This window comes from Eptesicus fuscus, chromosome 6, assembly GCF_027574615.1.
Source record: "Eptesicus fuscus isolate TK198812 chromosome 6, DD_ASM_mEF_20220401, whole genome shotgun sequence".
In the NCBI taxonomy this organism is placed as follows: domain Eukaryota; kingdom Metazoa; phylum Chordata; class Mammalia; order Chiroptera; family Vespertilionidae; genus Eptesicus; species Eptesicus fuscus.
In genome coordinates this window covers 82,860,588-82,878,978 of record NC_072478.1, presented here as the reverse complement: position 1 = coordinate 82,878,978, position 18,391 = coordinate 82,860,588, and the positions used below count along the sequence as shown (strand labels likewise).

The window sequence follows — 18,391 nt, the reverse complement described above, 5'->3', positions numbered from 1 at the left end:
CTTCCAATTAAAGTGTGTTTCCATTGCCCATACTTTCTTTTACCAAACACACATCTTATTCTCTATACACAATCATTTTCAATCACCCTAACATCCTAATCAGGCTTTATCACAAATGTCTGGATCTTCATCTGAGGCATTTTGTGCCCTTCTAGCCTTGTAAATGACACATTAAGGCTCCAAGCTCATTACCCTGGTTTCCCATCTGGTCTGTCAGCTCCAAAGTGAGAGAGTAGTGGGCAACTGCATGTCCTTAATTAAACCAACATCCTTAAGTTAGTTTTTATTTACTAAAGATTAATCCTAGATCGTGTGCACTTTAAAAGCAAATGTACTAGTTTCTATTATTTCTCTAATTTGTATGAACACTCATTTGTTTTAAGCCAATTGAATAGAACCCTTTTACAATCTAAATTTGAATTTACAAATCAATTTTTGACAGTACCATCTAGCAATGGTAATATACTGCCTATGTCTGTAACAAACATAGACACACATACACAGACAGCACAATATAAAACCCAAAAGAAAACTTATGGATCCAAATGTGTTTTCTGGCAGCTGGACTAGGCTGAGGTTTTGCTCAGATGGTCAAAGAGTTTTCATGCTGTCAGAATTTCCGTAAAGCTGTATTTTTTGTTTTTTAAATACAAGAATGCATCCCATTATCTTAGAGGTTTGAGATTCTCTTTTTTTTAAAAGTTTCGCTTTAAGGTGGGCTTATCAACAAACATAAAAAAATAGAAAGCAAATGTTCACAATGAAGTTGGAAGCTCCAAGAGTAAAAGGAATTGGCACCAAAGGCCTGAGTTTAAAGAGGAGCAGATTTTCCTTGGGGAGGATTGGAAAATGGCTCCAAAGGTGCAGCCTGAGCATCAGGTGGCTGCTGCCCATCTGGAGATGAAGATGGGGGAAAGGAAAATAGGTATAGAGGGTTGGCAGGGCGATAGGCAAGAGGGGAGGCTAGAAAGTGAGAGATCTTCCAAGGTTTTATTTAGTAAACCTGGTTTTTGAGTAGCAGGCACAAGGGTCAGAAGAAAAGTTTTCCAACGATCTCCCTTATGTTCCAGTTTCATGAGTACTGGTTTCCTTCTTCATTTACCAAGGCATTTAGCCAGTTTATTTTTTTTTTCCTAAGGGAGGCGATAGTAGTGTCTTGATAGTAGTGTCTTGATTTTAGTGTCTTGATTTTATGCAAGGTAGCAGTTTAAAAAATAAATAAATAAAAAAGCTTCCCATGGTTTCTGGGAGGCCCAGTATTTTCTTTGTTCTTACTGAGCACACACAAAAACAAGCTTTGGGGTTGCAAAGGAACCCAATCTTGACCAACTAAGCTTGGGAACATCTTGTGTGGTCTTTGCCCAGAGGCATTGCCAATTGAAATACTCTGGACCATAATTTTGGTACATGTAATCAGCCCAAGTCCCAAGCGGTGGCTGATTATATGTAAAAACTTAGAGCATGGGTTAGTCATGTTGTACTCCTCCTTATGGGTGGGGCCCCCGAGGGCCCATTACTGTGTGCGTCCTCTCAGACCTTATGGACAAGGCCTAGTCCTAATCTGTAGGATACCCTCTCTGATGCCAAGTGAGACTGAGAGATACCCTTCCTAGGCACCAAACCCAAATTACGTGGAGGGGCTCTTCTCAGTCCAAGCGTGTGAACTGAGGTCAACAGATGAGGGCCCCCTACCTGAATGAATAAAGTCTCCGAGACCTCAACTACAAGCATGGGAGATCCTGGATCTGAGAGGACTTACCCGAGATCCTCTGGCACCTCTGGGAAGAAAACTTGAACATAGTTGGGCAAGTGCCAGATATGTTGGTTTGCTTCAGAGTCCCATCCTCATCACCATGGAATGTCAACAGAAGGGCACTGAAGTCAATTCAACACCAATAGGAATCCCCAATTTTGGGTGCAGTAAAGAAGGAAACTATTCTGTGCAAACAGCTCAATTGCGACATAGCACAGCTGTGAAAACAGCACAGTTGTGGAGCAGCTTAATTGTGACATAGCATGGCTATGAAACAGCTCAATTGTGACATTGCATGGCTATGCAAACAGCATAGCTGTGCAGCACCTTCATTGTGACATAGCACAGCAGTGAAAAAGCTCAATTGTGGCTGCACGGTTGTGAAAACAGCACGGCTGTTTCTGCTAGTTTCTGTTATTTCTCCAATTTGTATGAACACTCATTTGTTTTAAGCCAATTGAATAGAATCCTTTTACAATCTAAATCTGAATTTACAAATCAATTTTTGACAGTACCATCTAGCAATGGTAATATACTGCCTTTATCCTTAACAAACATAAATAGATACACATACACAGACAGCCCAATACAAAACCCAAAAGAAAAATTATGGATCCAAATGTGTTTTGGGCCAGGCCAGTTCTTTGGCTAGGCAGCTCTGCTCCATAGAGGTCTAGTCCGATATGTTCTGCCCATGTGTTGGTCTGCTCCACTCTACTCTGGTGAGACATCAGTGTTTCAGCTCCAGCCAGGAAATGCAATCTTTAGCCTTAGATTGAAAGAGAAAGTGCACTCTCAAAGCCAGAGGGGAGCTGACAGAAGTCCCCGCCCTAGTCCCTGATGCAAATGATGACTCCAAATCCTTGGTCTGATTGGTCCAAAAGACACTGTCCTGACAGGTCAAAATGGAGCTACTCTGATTGATCAGTGAAGAAGTTGATGAGGAAATAGCTGTGTGGCTCTCAATGGATGGGAAAAGCTTCTATCCTATTGATTGAAATAGGATTCCAGGCTGGCTGAGATGGCAGAATCACAGTGGAGGTAGGTGGCTCAGTGCAGAGGCAGGCAGTTCAGTGCAGGCCTCTCCCTGAATGTAGTTTATGTAAGAGGGCCCTGTGTAGAAATGGTTGCTAAGCTCATTGTTGCTTTTTGTTTTTGCTATTATTATTTTTTTATTATTATTTGAGCCCAGTTAAGCCACCAGGAGCTTTTCTTGATAGGTATCTTTTTTCTCAGGGTCCACAAAGGATAATTCAGACTGTCACTTAAAAGCAGAGTAAGCACCAGGAAGTTATCTGGTACAGAGCCTCATTTTCATATGTAAAATGGGCATAGTATGACCTATTGATTTCCCACATGAAATACTTCACAATTTATAAGGTCTACAACATAAAATGCACTTATCAATGGAGACAAAATTATAGCCAACATAACGATCTATCTATCTATCTATCTATCTATCTATCTATCTATCTATAAGCCTAAGCGACCATCACAACTAAATGGATGACCGAACAGACTGCATGGAGCTACCAGGCTGGCAGGGGGGTCAGTGAGGGGAGACCAAACAACTGAATAAGCAGGCTGCCTGGGGCGACCAAGCCGACAGGGGGGTCAGTGAGGGGCGACCAAATGACTGAGCAGCAGGCTGTGTGGGGCGACCAGGCTGGCAGGAGGGTTAGTGATCAAACAACCGAATAGCAGGCTGTGTGGGGTGACCAGGCCCGCAGGGGGGGGAAGTTGAGGGCGACTAGGCTGGCAAGGGGGGGGGGGACAACCAGGCCAGCAGAGGAGGGCAGTGAGGGGTGACCACGCTGGCAGGGGGGGAAATTTAGGGGTGACCAGGCCAGCGGAGGGAGGGGAAGTTGGGGGTGACCAGGCTGGCAGAGGGGCAGTAAGGGGCAACCAGGCCAGCAGGGTGGGGGGGGGGGGCAGTAAGGGGAGACCAGGCCGGCGGGGGGGGGGGAGCAATTGGGGGCAACAGGCAGGCAGGCAGGTGAGCAGTTTAGGAGCCAGTGGTCCCATATTGTGAGAGGGATGTCCGACTGCCGGTTTAGACCCGATCCCCAGGATCAGGCCTAAACCGGCAGTTGGACATCCTCCGAGGGGTTCCAGATTGGAGAGGGTGCAGACTGGGCTGAGGGCCTCCCCCATGCACGAATTTCATACACCAGGCCTCTAGTTTCATTATAAGAGAGGATAGGGTTTTCTCCGCAACATCCTTTTCTTCCTACTTCCCAAGAACAGAATGGAAATCTTAAATTCTGAACTGAAACATGGTTGCCATGTCATATCATAGACCTGGCACCAGTTAAATGAAGCAAGACACTGGCATGAGAACTTTTTAACATTTCATAGAACACGGGGATTTGTGGGGTTTTGTCCCTGGGGGACAAAGATTGAATGTAGTATTTCAATCATACCCAAAAGAACATAGTTAATCTTTCACAGCTACTTAAACCACTCATTCAAAAACAGTAATGCAAATGTTCAAAATGTTTATGCTTCATAGGCAAAATATGGCACCTTGAATTATTGTCCTGCGCTCTCATATGCCACTGACTTACAATTAATTTCAGATCAGGTAACCAGAAAATCACTGTGTTCAAAGGGAAGCACTAGCAATAAAGTCTTTATACTCACAATCCTTTCATTTTTATTCACACACAAAGCTTATTTGCTTTCAAATAAAGTAAAATAGCCACCAAAATCAGTGATTAAGGTAGGGATTAGTACTGTCCCTTTAACTGATTGATGTGATCGTAATTTTCCATCTCCATTATGGTAAAATTCAAAGGCTCTTTTCAGAAGAGTGATTCTATTGTAATATCCTGTTATGCCTAGACTTAATGAGAGCCTTCGATATAAACTTTCCACCTCAACTATAATAAAACATGTATGTCGGGTTTTCAACCCTGTCTTTTAATGCTTCTTAAAAGTGTTTTGAGAGCATGAATAAGGTCAGAGGGGAATCACATTATTTGGAATGCTGTCTACTCATCTAGTGCCTGTCTTTCTACTATCACTATCCCCAGGCTATGGAAGCAGAAAATCAGGTTCAAACAAAAGCTTAGATCCTTTAGAGTGATTTCAGAGTTAGGAAGGTGCGCTCAGGTACCATGGATGACTTGACAGAGGAATCTGTCCTTTTGACACTGTAGTAGCTGGGAAGAGGGGAGGATGATACACAGGGAGGAGAGCTCATCACCTACCACTTCCAACCCCTGTATCCCAACCCAACTCTTGTTCTCTTTAAAGATAAATTTCCTCTTTCATCTCCTCACTAGCCTAAACAATCTAGCAGCCCTGAGGGACATTGTCAAGGATGCATTATCATCAAGAACCCCTTGATATGAAGCATTGACAAGGACACATCACCACTCTGGTATCCTTTCCAGTAATGCATAATCTCAATCTAATCATTAAAAAACATCAGATATCAAATTGAGAAGCATTCGTCAAAATAACTGGCCAATACTCTTCAGAAGTGTCAAGGTCCTGAAAGACAAGGGAAGACTTCGGCACTGTCTGAGACCGGAGGATAATTCAAAGATGCGTCTATTAAGTGCAATATAGGATCCTGAATTAACAGGAAAAGGATCTTAGTGAAAAAACGGGTGCCATCCAAGTAAATCCTGTACTTTAGCTAACAGTATTGTACTAAGGTTAACATCTTAGTTTCAGTAAATGTTCTATGGTTATGTAAAATGCTAATGTGGAGAGGCTGCATAAAGGGTATGTGGGTCTGTACTATTTTTTTCAACTCTTGTATTAGAATTATCTCAAAGTTAAAAAATTTAACTGTTAAAAATACAGAGAATAACATATTATGAGAAAGGAAGGTTATGATTTCAAAGAGATACTTGGGAAGTTTCAAAAATGCTGACTAATTCCTCAGTAGATGAAGAGTTATTCATTTGAAATCCTTCTGATACACACAGTTCAAAAGTTACATAATATGGTAGTTAATAGCCTGGACTTTAGGATCAGATATATCTTAGTTTAAAACCTGATATTACCAGTTTTTAGCTATGTGTCTAATGACACATTATTTAATCCCTCTTTAACTCAATTTTTCATATGTAAATTAGGGGATTCAAATAGTACCAACTTCATAGGATTGTTCTGAGGAATAAATGAGTACATGTAAAGCTAATCTTAGCACATGTCTAGCATCTAGAAAGCACTTAAATGGGAGCCATTAATGTTATCACAGAAACTGGCATTATTCACTCCATCAGTTTCCAAATTTTATGCTTTCCTTTTACTTAGAAACATTAGTAATTCCCCCATTTCATTCATCCTTTTCCAAACGTTATCCATCCTCCAAGTGCCAATGGAATCTCAATGCCTTTTTTAAACCTTTACTCCCAAAATTTGCATATAATGTATGTATTGTGTATTTATCACTCACTATCATTTTATGTGTGACAGTCATGTCTCATCGATTAGACTATACCTAAGACACTTGATGGTAAAGACCACCTTGTTTCTTCTTATATTTTCCTCGGCATCAATGTTGAACACATAGTAGGTATTCCAGAAAGCAAGGTGGCCTATGATTGTGATATTTTAAATTTTTCTAGGGGAATATGATGACCCCATGAATTTAATCATTGGAACATTAGAGGTCTCTCAAAACAGGACCAGAAGATGTATACATATCCTTAAAATCCATTTAGAAAAGAAATAAGAGCCTCTCAAAATCGTCTTCTTTCCAAATGCAAACTAAATTCTTCACTCCTGTCTCTGGGATTTATGTCATGTGTTTTTGTCTTGTAAAAAGAAACTTTACAATAGTCTCTCTGGGACTTCCAGAGACACATTTCTTCGGCTGAAATCCCAAAGTCTTAATAACTTTCACATTAGATACCATGACCACACACAACACCAAGAAGAGCACATCGTTTCTTTTAACAATGCCCTCATATAGTATTGTGATTTCTTAAGTGTTCATAAGTGTATTGTTTTAATTGATTTTCATAAAAACTCTGAGAGGCCATCTGGAAAGTATTATTATCCCCAGCTTGCAGATATGATAACTGAGGCCCAGACTTGCCCAAAATCACAGAAATAGTAAATTGCAATTTAGGTCCCTTGTCTTGTTCAACAGCATATATTGAGTGTTTCTCATAGGCCTCCCCTGTCCTGCATGCTCCCTCAGCCCCACATGCTTGTTTCTATCATAGTGCTGTGCTTATCAAGAAGGATTTTAATCATCTACCTACTTGTCTGAATCATCCTCTGAACTATAAACTCCGTGTAGGCAAGTATCTGTCTTGTCCTAGGTGAATCCCAAGAAGGCACTCAATAAGCACTTGGGGAACAGATAAATGGGGACAACTCAAAAAATGATGCTGATAGATATGCCAAAGAGCTTAAGTTAATTGTCCTGGATTAATTCAAATTTCATCATCCCTTTTCCAAGTGTTAGCATTTTATAACTCAATTTTTCCCAAAAGAGAACATGGCTATTGGGAAATTAATACACTACAATCCTAGGGAAGAAATAAAGCCTATCACTGAGTTGAATCACACTCTCCAGATAAAGCCCTTTATCCCAACAACTCTCAATCCTGACTGTCACACTCCCTAGGACAAATCTCACCTCCTCCAAAGAATAGAAGTGATAACCTTTAACTTAAAGGGAACTAATATTCCTAAATAATAGTAAGAGGAGCTCACTGACTCTCAGGGTGGTGAAATACTGAAATAGATTCCCAAGTGTCATTGAGAAGCCTTTTGTCATTGAAGAAAATCTTCAAGAAGACAAAAATATATGTGAACTATTTGCCTCCTGAGCCTTTATTTTTAAGTTGTAGCATCCTTACTTCTCTTGTTATCCTATATTTTATATCGACATTATTGCTCCCACCTCCTTCATCTCATCATCTCCTTCTTTCATTCCATAGCCATCTGGTTGTACAAGTCCCACCTTCAAAATCAGAACCATGAAACGTTTGCAAACCCGTGATTTTTCAGAAAGTTGGCAGAGAGTTTGTTCTCCATAGTGATGGCATCAAGTTCCCCATGTGGAAAAATGCCAGTCACTAGTAACAGTATCTGATACTAAGCAATTGGAGTGGTTCCAGGAGGCTGTGAGTTGTCTCAAAAGAGCACCAAACAGGAATTTGAAATACATCTGGCCTTGACTCTTCCACACACTTCCATGCAACCTCAGATAAATCTCTCTGTTTCTCTAATGCTGTTTTATTTTCTTGTCTCTAGAGCGAGCCTGGGTCATTACAGAGACTGGTGCTAAGTTCTATTATGCTACTGACAACCTTCACTGGGGGGAGGGGGGTTGAAGGGGGTCAGGGGTACATGATCATGAACTCTTAACCACTACAGAGCTTTTTCTTCCAGACTTATTAACAGTGTGGACTTTTTTACCCCCTGTTCCAGAAAAACTGAAAAACAGAACAGGTTTAATGGAGACAATCTGGGTCAACATTGAAGACAAATACGTATTAATTAAAAAGTAAAGATAAAGATGAAGAATAAGAGAAACCATTTGTAATCACTAAAAAGACAAAATAAAAATGATGCAAAGTCATTTATGTTTAACCTGCTATAAACACAAATAACCAAGAGAAAAGTTCACTGTTGGGACCATCTGTGTCTGATAAGCATAAGTTTAAATCTTGGTACCATCTGCTCAACTGGAATTTAATACTAAATCAAATATGCCAAATCACAATTATGATAGTAAGGATAGCAGTCTTGTGGCATTTAATCTAAATACCGACCATTCTTTAATAGGATGAGAAACTAGAGCCAAACCAACTTGGTTGAAAATTACTTTAGTGCTTTCTATTCTGATTAAGACCAAACAGAAACATATAATTGGCAAAGTGACAAGCTATGAGACTTTCATAGTAGGATAAACATTCTGGGTAGAGACCAGAATACCCTGGAACATAGGAATGATGAGAAGGTACAATGAAGGCAGAGAATCGAAGCAGAAATTTAATAGTATTTCCATCCATCTAGGGCTAGTCACTAGTACCTAACCACCTGACCTACTGTCACATATTGCCACAGAGAATTTTTCTGTGGGGAGCAGGCAAGCCATCAAAACATAGTTTAGTACTGAAATAGCTACTGCCAATATGATAAATTGTTAAATTTTGAGACTTCTAAGATCACCTAGCCCAAAGCCTTTATTTTACAAATGAGGAAACTGGGGCCCCCAAGGTTAAACATCAATCTCCTTTCTCCCAGACCAATGTTTATACCATCCATGATGTTTCCTCCAGAATCCCAGCAGCCAACGGCTTTTGCATAGATCTTCCCCTTTCTTACCAAATAAAGTCATGTGCTTTTCAAGCTACACCCCCTAATGCCTTTCCTAAAATTTCCTGCCTATCTTACTATCCTAGAAGCAAGTTTCTCTAAGAAGGCATCTTTTATAATCTTAAGCTCTATTTCACAAAATATGGGTTATTTATATTATCTCCACATCACTATGGGAGAGGTATGTCATGGTTTTTAGGTAAGTGTAATTAACAAAATGATCTCTATTATCCTTTGTTCTGGACATACAGACTAACCACCAATTCCATAAAATTCCAAGGAATCATCCTTTCAAAGTTCTGTGCCTTTGCACATGCTGTTCCTTCTACCTGGGTGATCTTCCCCCCTTCTAAACCCGAATCCAGCAGCCCAATCCCTGCTCATCTTCAAAGACTCAACTCAAATGTTGCCTCTACTTCAGAGTTCTCCCTCTGCATTTTCATTTTGCCTCAGCTATAACACTTACAAATGATCTAATAATTATTTGTATTTGTGTTTGTATCTCTACTAGAGCATTAACAACTCATAGGCCGAGATAGAGTTTTACATATCTTCAGCATATAATAGGCAAATGTTTTGTTGTTGAATGATGTCAATAGGATAAGAGAGTCATTGCCAAGATCTACACCATTTTTTTTAATCTAGCCTCCATACACTGACAATGAATAACCTTTTGGTATAAAATTTATTATGGTCTGTAAGTATTGGGTCAGTACCCATAAAGTATTATAAGATTTGTGGGTACAGAGAAAAAATGAGAATGGTTATACTCTCAAGTTACTTAAATTCTTATGGTGGGTTTTATGCCTTTTAAAATAAGAATCAGACATTAAAATACTTCCAAAGGGCATGAGGTTCATTCCCATGAGGATAAATTTTCAATAGTGAATCTCAAAGACCTGTCTGAAGTTTAATAAGGAATAGAGAATATTATACTATAATTTTTTCATCTAAAAAGCTAAAAAATTATCTCATTTCTATAATAAAAATAAAACCTACTACTTACTGGGGGCTAACCATGAGCCAGGTCTTTCATTAAGCACTTAATATTCATAGTTTCATTTAACCTTCTCTGCAACACCATCAATAGATACTGTCATCATTCCCATTTTATAAATGAGGAAACTGAGGCATCAAGAGTTTAAGTTGTACATACAAAGTCAAACAATGAGTGGTAGAATGAGGGTTTGACTCAGTCAGACTGATTCCACAGCCCCTGCTCTAGTTAAAACAAAACAAAACAAAAACATGGAAGTCAAGAGCTCAACAAATTCACTGAAGCTCCCTGGGCTAAACAAAAGATAGGGGATTTTAGCTCCTCTTAGCGATGGACAAAAGACCCACACCCTTGAGAGAGGCACTGGAACCTCCAAAGAAAGGGGAAGCATGAGACTTTTATCAACTCAGAAGAATGAATTATTAAAAGTTTGAAATCACTGAATCAGTAGACTAAGCTCTGTGCATAAAAACAAGATTTTATCACCATGCAAAATGACTCCATCTAAAAGCATAAACTGAGAACATGTTATTCCATCAACTGGGTGTGCTTGTGTACTTTCATAGGGTATAAATTGAACTTGACTTTAGTGCGGCCAGTGTATACATTTCCTGGCAATTATTTATTTATAGGTTATTGGACAGCTTTTAGCTTTCATCTAAAGAGACAGTTAGTGATGTATTCCTGTTTTCATTAGGGGAGAGTGGAAAAGGCTGAGGTTCCTTTAGGAGAGATCAGTTTCTGGCCCATCTTAGGACCTCATATTTTATCATAATAACTTTTTTCTATAGAAAAGGTAGTGATTGTGATGTGTATGGTTTACATATAAATTAACAACTTCTTTGTATAGTGATATTAGTTTTCCTACAGACGTCATCTTATTTGAGCCATGCAAAAACTGGTGAGGTGGATCGATTTGCCGTCATTGTTTGCAGGAAAGCCCAATCGTTGCCTTAGCTCACAAAGCTGGTTTAGTAGCACAACTGGGGTATGAAACCCTAGCCCTGTGATTCCAGGTCCACGCTCTTCTACTAAACAGCCACCTATCTTTCTAAACTCGCTTACAAATTACTTCATTGGCTTAGTACCTCTTTAAATAACTTGTTATCCTGGATGGAAAAGGATACACAGTAAATATGAGCGATTTGACCAAGACAGACTAAATTTTTAAAAATGTGTGAAGCTTTTATAGTTTACATTTTTCAAAAGAGGGCTAAAGTCTGCAGTTTTTCTTGTGGAATGAGGCTGGGGAACTAGCTTTAGAGATAGATGGTCAGAGTCTACCAAATAGGGAGGTTTGAACAATTCATCTTCACTTTTGAATTTGGAACATTCAAAGGCAACATCAAAAGCAAAAGTAACTCATTTCCTCCCCATTACTGAAACTGGCTGCTAATATGGCACCTGTTTGGCATCCGATGACTGAAAATGCAAATGCTTCTGTACATAGGCAAAATGCAATAATTGAAGATTATATTCTTTACAATAGATCATCTCCTCCTGCTGCTATTTATTTTTTCCCTAAGGGGGAAATATTATGATTGTGTTTTAATCCTTAGAGACATCTGTCTAATAAATACTAAAGTTTCCTAGGTGCAAAGCAGATACTATGGAAATTAAATGAAGGGGACTAAATAGTGTTTTTTTAATTCTTTCTTTTCTCCCTCTCCTTCCCTAGGACTGACTGCCAGGACAGGAGAGGATTTATCACAACTAGATACAATCCAAACACCTGAGCAATTTTGCCTTATCTCCCTAGGTAAACTGGGTTCTTTTATGTTTGTTATCTGTCCTGTTTATGAAAGATCTAAAGGGTGTAAAACCCAACTGTAACAATGAATTCCATTTAAAGTGCAAATAATGTAACAGCACAGACCTTTGGGGAAAGGACTATGATGGACAGGACCTGAAGCCAAATACTTTGTCTTTTTTAAAAATACATTTTTATTGATTTCAGAGAGGGAGAGAGAGATAAAAACATCAATGATGAGAGAGAATCACTGACTGGCTGCCTCCTGCACGCCCCACACTGGGGAATGAGCCTGCAACCAAGGCATGTGCCCTGACCTGGAATCGAACCATGACTTCCTGGTTCATAGGTCAATGCTCATGCTGAGCCATGCTGGCTAGGCAAACGCTCTGTCTTCTACAATAAAATAAAATAAAATGGGGTGAGATGGAGAAAAGAAAAAAGAACTGTGAGGAGGGCTGACATGCCTCCTTCAGTCTCATTTCCATGCTGTAGCACCTGCTTGTCCTACTGCCTTTAACATTATTCTTTGCCTAATTAGTATTGTCTGCCTGATTAACTCCTAAGTTTTCATACTTTGCTTAAGAACTGCCACGTCAGGAAAGACATCCCTAATCATTCCACTGAATTAAGTATTTTCTCTTCTATTTTTGCCAATACCCTTATCATTTCTATATTATAGAAGTGTTCCATATATTCATACATACCACATTCCTTAAGTCATGTATAAAGATTTAGTTGCATATATCAAACTGTAGATTTACACGTCCCATGATGGATACTGCTAAATAAGAAAAAAATAATAAGTCTAATTGCGCCTCCCATTTTAGACAGTTATTTTCAAAATAGAGTTCTTACATTTGATATCCTTTTCAACTATGAATTTTTTCCCTTCCTAGTTGAAAACTCACTCAATTGGCTGAAATCCAATGGTATCCATTTGAGGCTAAGAATTTGCCTCTTTCAGCATGCTTAAAGATTTCCATCTTTGTGTCAATTATATGAAGCTTATGAGAGATATGCTTCTTGCCATCAATATCAGCACTTTCACTTTCTATTCTCTACCCATTTTTTATAAAATAATAAGGGCAAGATGCAATAAAGTATTCAAATAATTATTCAAACATATTCATTCTGACAGATGATAATTCAGTGGAACTGAATTCTCAACTGCAATTCCATACAACACTTTTCATCCTTGTAGCCCTGGAATATGGAACAGTGCAGTGCACTGGGGATTAGTAGGTGCTTAATAAATCTATATCTATACTGGTGAATGACAGGTATGGTACACAAATGACACAAACATTTGAGAATTCCCCAACTCTCCCCCTTTGTTTTTTAAACTTGACCCAAAGATATATTTTTTATTGATTTGAGAGGTGGGGGGGGGGATATGTGAGAGAGAAACATCTATCATGCCTCCCATATTCACCCAGTCCAAGATTGAACCCAAAATCTATGTATTTTTCCTTACGGGGATTGAACCTGCGTTGATGTATAGAACGAGTCTCCAAACAACTGAGCCAACCGGCCAGGGTCCTCCAATTCCTTTTAATTAGAATGGCTTAAAGGCAGTGGAACATACCATACATAGAAGCCATTACAATCAGTGGGTAAGAGAGATGAGCCTTACGAATAGGATTCAAATGCCAGTGCTGATGCCTCCTACCTTTGGGATTGGACTTATTTACCAACTCTTAGCTAGCCACAACTTTTCATTCTAAAAGGAGAATAACAGAGTTGTTACAAAGTTGAAATAACATAAATATTGGTGCTTTCAACATATGTACAGATGATTTTTGAATATTCCTAATCCCTCTCTCTTCTAACAATCACATTTTCCACACTCAGCCATTCACTTCCAAGGTCATATCCTCAACTGTGTCATTATTAATTGTTCGACCCTCTGTGAGCTCAGTTTTAAACATCTCATCATCTCATCCTATCTTTCTAGCTTATTTTTTCCAGTACTAGATTCCAACTGCCCTTTGATTCTATAGTGAACCTCAACCCATCAATACTATGCCTTTTCATGTCCTTCATCTCCTTCATGTCCTCATTGCATTTCTTTCCCAATTGAAATTCAATGGTCAATATTTTAATAGCTCTATTGGATATATTTTCAACTCTTCTGGCCCTCCTTTGCAGAAACCTAATGCCTGCTGGTTAGGATGAAATCTGAGCCTGCTTCCCACCTGCATCCAGGCAGCTGGACTTGGCTGGAGAAAAATGTACAATGTACAACTGTGCTGAATGATCTCACTTTCAATTCATGGCCACTTACTTCAAATGAGTCCTTAATACTTTCAGTCAATTCACTCCCCTAGTTCATTCACTCTCCCACAGGCCTAGATAACTATTTTATATCATCTTTTCTCTCTCCAAACCTTTAACACTTCCTTCTCCATCCTCAGTCTTTCAGCTTATCTTTCTGAGCAAACAGAAGCTATCTGAAGGTACCCTCAACAAGCTCCCATCAAAGCATATCACCTAACTGTTTCTATACCCATATGTTCTATTACCGCTTGTCATATGTGTGTGTGTGTGTGTGTGTGTATACACACACACACACACACACACACACACACACACACAGATGAACTGACAAGGCTCATAAAGAGTAAACTCTTTATGTACTTAATCCCATTTTTTCGTATTTATCCAAGGATATCACTCCAGCTCTCTCTCTTCTGTATTGTTATTTTTTCCTACCTACTGGAACCCTCGTATCAGCATACAAATATGCTATTTATTCTACCATCTTAAAAAATTCCTCTTTTGATCTCATTTTTTATGTTTCTAATTTCTTTATTTCACTTTATATAAAATTTCTGCATTCTCTGTACAATCAGATATAACTTCGCAACTAAAAAGCATTCACGGTGTTCAGAGTCAGACAGACTTAACCAGAATCTGAATCTTGACTTTATTAATTCACTAGCTGTGAACTTGAGTAAAGATTTCCCTAGTTCTCAATTTTATTGTCTGTAAAATGGGAAAACTAATCTTCACCTAAGATTGCTCTAAAGAGAGAACATTAGAGTATCTACAAATCAATTACCACGGTGTCTGCCATGTGATTTGCACTCAATCGGTAACATTTATAATTAATTTTGAGAAAAGTAAACAGTTAAGTGGAAAGAAATAAAAACTGTAAGAAATGGGGCAAAGCAAGAGTCTATGCTTCCCCATCTCTAGGGTTCTATGATTTTTATTGAGATTTCCAAGGGAAAAGGGCTGAGAGGGTCAACTGGTTTTAAAACCAAGAATCATGTTTCTTCTTAGTTTTGTTTGTAGTGTTGCTGTTGTACAATGGAAAGATAATTCTAAAGTAACATAAAATACTTATACCAAAATTATATTCTTAAGTAACTCTCCCCAAATTTAAAACTAGGCAAGCTGCTAAAAGTGGAGCTCATTTGCAGTATGTTTTATTATTTTAAAAGTTTTGGCTTAGTCCCAGGTTCATGCTTAAAATGGGCCACTTTTTTTTCTGGGGACCAACAATGCTTATCAGGACATCTGGATTAATCTTGTTTAAGATTACCTCACTCATCTCCATTTTGCTACTGATTCTAGAACCAGAAACTACTAATACATCTTTATAATTTTTATTATTTTTATTATTTTTATTCTTTTCTTGGGTATTTGGTGGCGTAGAGGAAGACAAGGCTAGAACTTTTCTATTTCATTTCAAATACTTTTGACATCTTTTTGTACTATGAAATCCTGTGCCTTTTCATATCTGAGGTACCTAGGAAATCAAATTCTTAAAAATAATGCTGTGTAGGAGTCTCTGAGAGAAGAGATTGTATCCCAGAAGTTGTGTGTGGGTAACTGAGGACAGATTTGCAGATTTCAGCCCAATCTGGTTTAATTTTTTTAAAGCTGTATCATGGGAAAATCGTGTTCCTAAGGCTTGAAATTTGAAGGGGAGAGAGAATGGGAAATCAGGCCTGTCCAGCACCTTCTGCCATCCCACCCCCTGCTGGAGGCTATGTGTGGGCTTCTCACTTAATCATGGGAGGCAGTTCTCTTGAAGAGCTGCTTTTGGCAGTTTGAGAAAGACAGCACTGCCATCTGGTATTTCTGTGTATGGCATGACAGTCAAGAGTGCTGGGATTGGGGTTAGGGCAACAGGGATGGAATTCTGCTTATACCAATTGGGATATCACATAGCAGTAACTTGTGTCTGTGGGATAGGGAAGGTTCTTTTAAAGTTCACCCCCATCTATCACCCACACTTGATCTCCATCAGCCCATGGTTACCACATAAATGAATGAACTTGACATAAATGAATGAACTTTTCTCAAACTCAACACTACTCGTTTTTCCCCATATGGAAATTCTGAGACAGCCACTTCAGTTACCTTGAACAAGTGAAACTTCTCTGAGCCTCAGTTTCTTATGTAGAGGTTTCTTGAGGATTAAATGAGAAGCATTTGACATGATACCTGACATAGAGTTCAATAAAGGATAGCTATGATGACTGTTAACACCTCAGAGTTGAAATAAATGCCATTACTTGCCTACATTTATTTGTCTGGTCAGGAGGACCTCAGATGCAAATTAAGATAGCAATTATTTAATTACATTGCATCTGCTTATTTGGAAGAAAGCTTGTTTTCCCATATAAGGAAGCAATTCCCAAGGCAAATCACAGGCTATAAACAATATGAAAATATACCTATAATAAAAAGAAAGTGTTCCTACTGTTTTTTATAAAAGGCTGGTATGGGGAATTGTTTGCAAACACCCCCAAACTAGATTTTTTTTGTTTAGAATTAATTCTTCGATAGAAAGCACCATTTCAACCAGTGATTTTACCATAGTCCCTTAAGCTCTGTGGAGGAAATATAGATTATATTGATGTAGTATAATAATATACTAACCTTACGCTTTATTCATAGGAAATAATTTAGTATAGGAAACAATTCCAAGTTACTAGGTAGAAAGCATATAAGGTTGGTTGTAAAGACGATTTTTCCAAAGCAATAACTCCCATTGCTTATGTTGTTACAAAAATAAATAAATAAATAAATAAATAAATGGGATAATTAAGGTGACTATGTCTGTAACATATCACAAATTAATTTTTGCTCTTTATATTTTCTAATAATTGATTTCTTCCAGTTCATCCTTCACTGAGACTTGTTCTGAGTACTAAATGCAAGTCAGATGAAAAGAAAATAAATGGAAAGGAATACAAAGCTAAGAACCTGACCAAAAACGCAGAAAGGCAATTTTTCAAAAAATTTAAATTCACCATTTGATTAGAATGTCTGGGTTTAGGAATTTTCAAACATTCACAATCAGCCCTATGTTTTCTGGAATTGTCCTAAGGGCTACCAGAAAAAAAGGAAGAAAGGGGGTATAGGGAAGAATGCCTTACTCACACCCAATTCCCACCACAAGCAAAACACCACCACTTTAAAAGATTCTGTATGTTGGCTTCAACCTAAGTTGTCATATAAAGCTGGGAGACTCAAAGAGAGGAAACAATCATGAAATCATGACATTCCCCTCACCATCCAGGATACTCTGATTTTATAAATCAAGCCTCCATCCAGCATTACAGTTTATGGGGCTCTATTAAGGGATCTGTTTGTATCCATTTGACCAGTGCCTTCAGACCATAAGTGGATGATAATTACACAAGTGGAGAAGACCAAAATATACCCAACATGTCTTTGATTGTAGGCTACTAAATAATAAAAGTGCTGGTGCTGCAGGCCCACTAAAACCTGTTTGCTTATTGTGACCACTGGTATCTAAATACTTTACAACTTTCTAAAAAATCAAATTTAATTTCTCTCTTCTTGGGTGTAGTTACCTTTCCTAAAGACGTTCTCTAGAAGTTCACTCAAGCTAAGATAAAATCTGCTTTAATAGCAGACATCTAATCAAGCAACAGAGTCACTTTTCATGTCATATCACTTGCTACTCAGTGTCCTATGGGGCAATTAATTTAATAGATCCACTATTCCTGTTATATAATTGAGGTACCAGAGGGGCTGGAAGAGTTAAGTGACTCATCAAAGCCAGTTGCCCTAGATACTCTTGTATCCTCTGTCTCCCGGATTTAAAGTTTTTCTTTTCTTTTTTTCCCCACATTCATTTCTACTATACTCATAAGAGATTAAAAATCTACACCTGCAAATATATATGTATATACCTATATAGATATAGATATAGATACAGATATAGATATAGGTATAGATATAGATATAGATATAGATATAGATATAGATATAGATATAGATATAGATATAGGTATAGATATAGATATAGGTATAGGTATAGGTATAGGTATAGATATAGATATAGATATAGATATAGATATATAGATATAGATAGATCGATCTATACTCACACACACAGAGAGGGTGGAGCAAAAGTAGGTTTATAGTTGTTCATATGAAAAATAATACAATAATTAATAAACAAAAATACAAGAATAAAGTCTGTGTTTTGCATACTCACAACTGTACTCACAATTATATATATTATCAGTTACTTTCACCATGAAAATGAATCCTACTATTATAATTTTACATGGTGGGGTGGGGAGGATAGAGAAAAAAAATCACT

General features: G+C 38.2%; 1 protein-coding gene and 1 long non-coding RNA gene across 2 annotated transcripts in view; one reads left to right on the top strand and one right to left on the bottom strand.

The window, feature by feature from the left end:
- The window catches only part of KCTD16 (potassium channel tetramerization domain containing 16), a 235,006-nt gene that overhangs the window by 196,560 nt on the left and 20,055 nt on the right, over positions 1-18,391 (bottom strand). The window lies entirely within an intron of this gene.
- The window catches only part of LOC114231721 (uncharacterized), a 34,011-nt gene continuing 18,108 nt past the window's right edge, over positions 2,489-18,391 (top strand). Inside the window, exons 1-2 of the long non-coding RNA XR_003617730.2 lie at positions 2,489-2,794; positions 11,725-11,805. This is a non-coding gene — a long non-coding RNA (uncharacterized LOC114231721). The remainder of the gene's footprint in view (positions 2,795-11,724; positions 11,806-18,391) is intronic.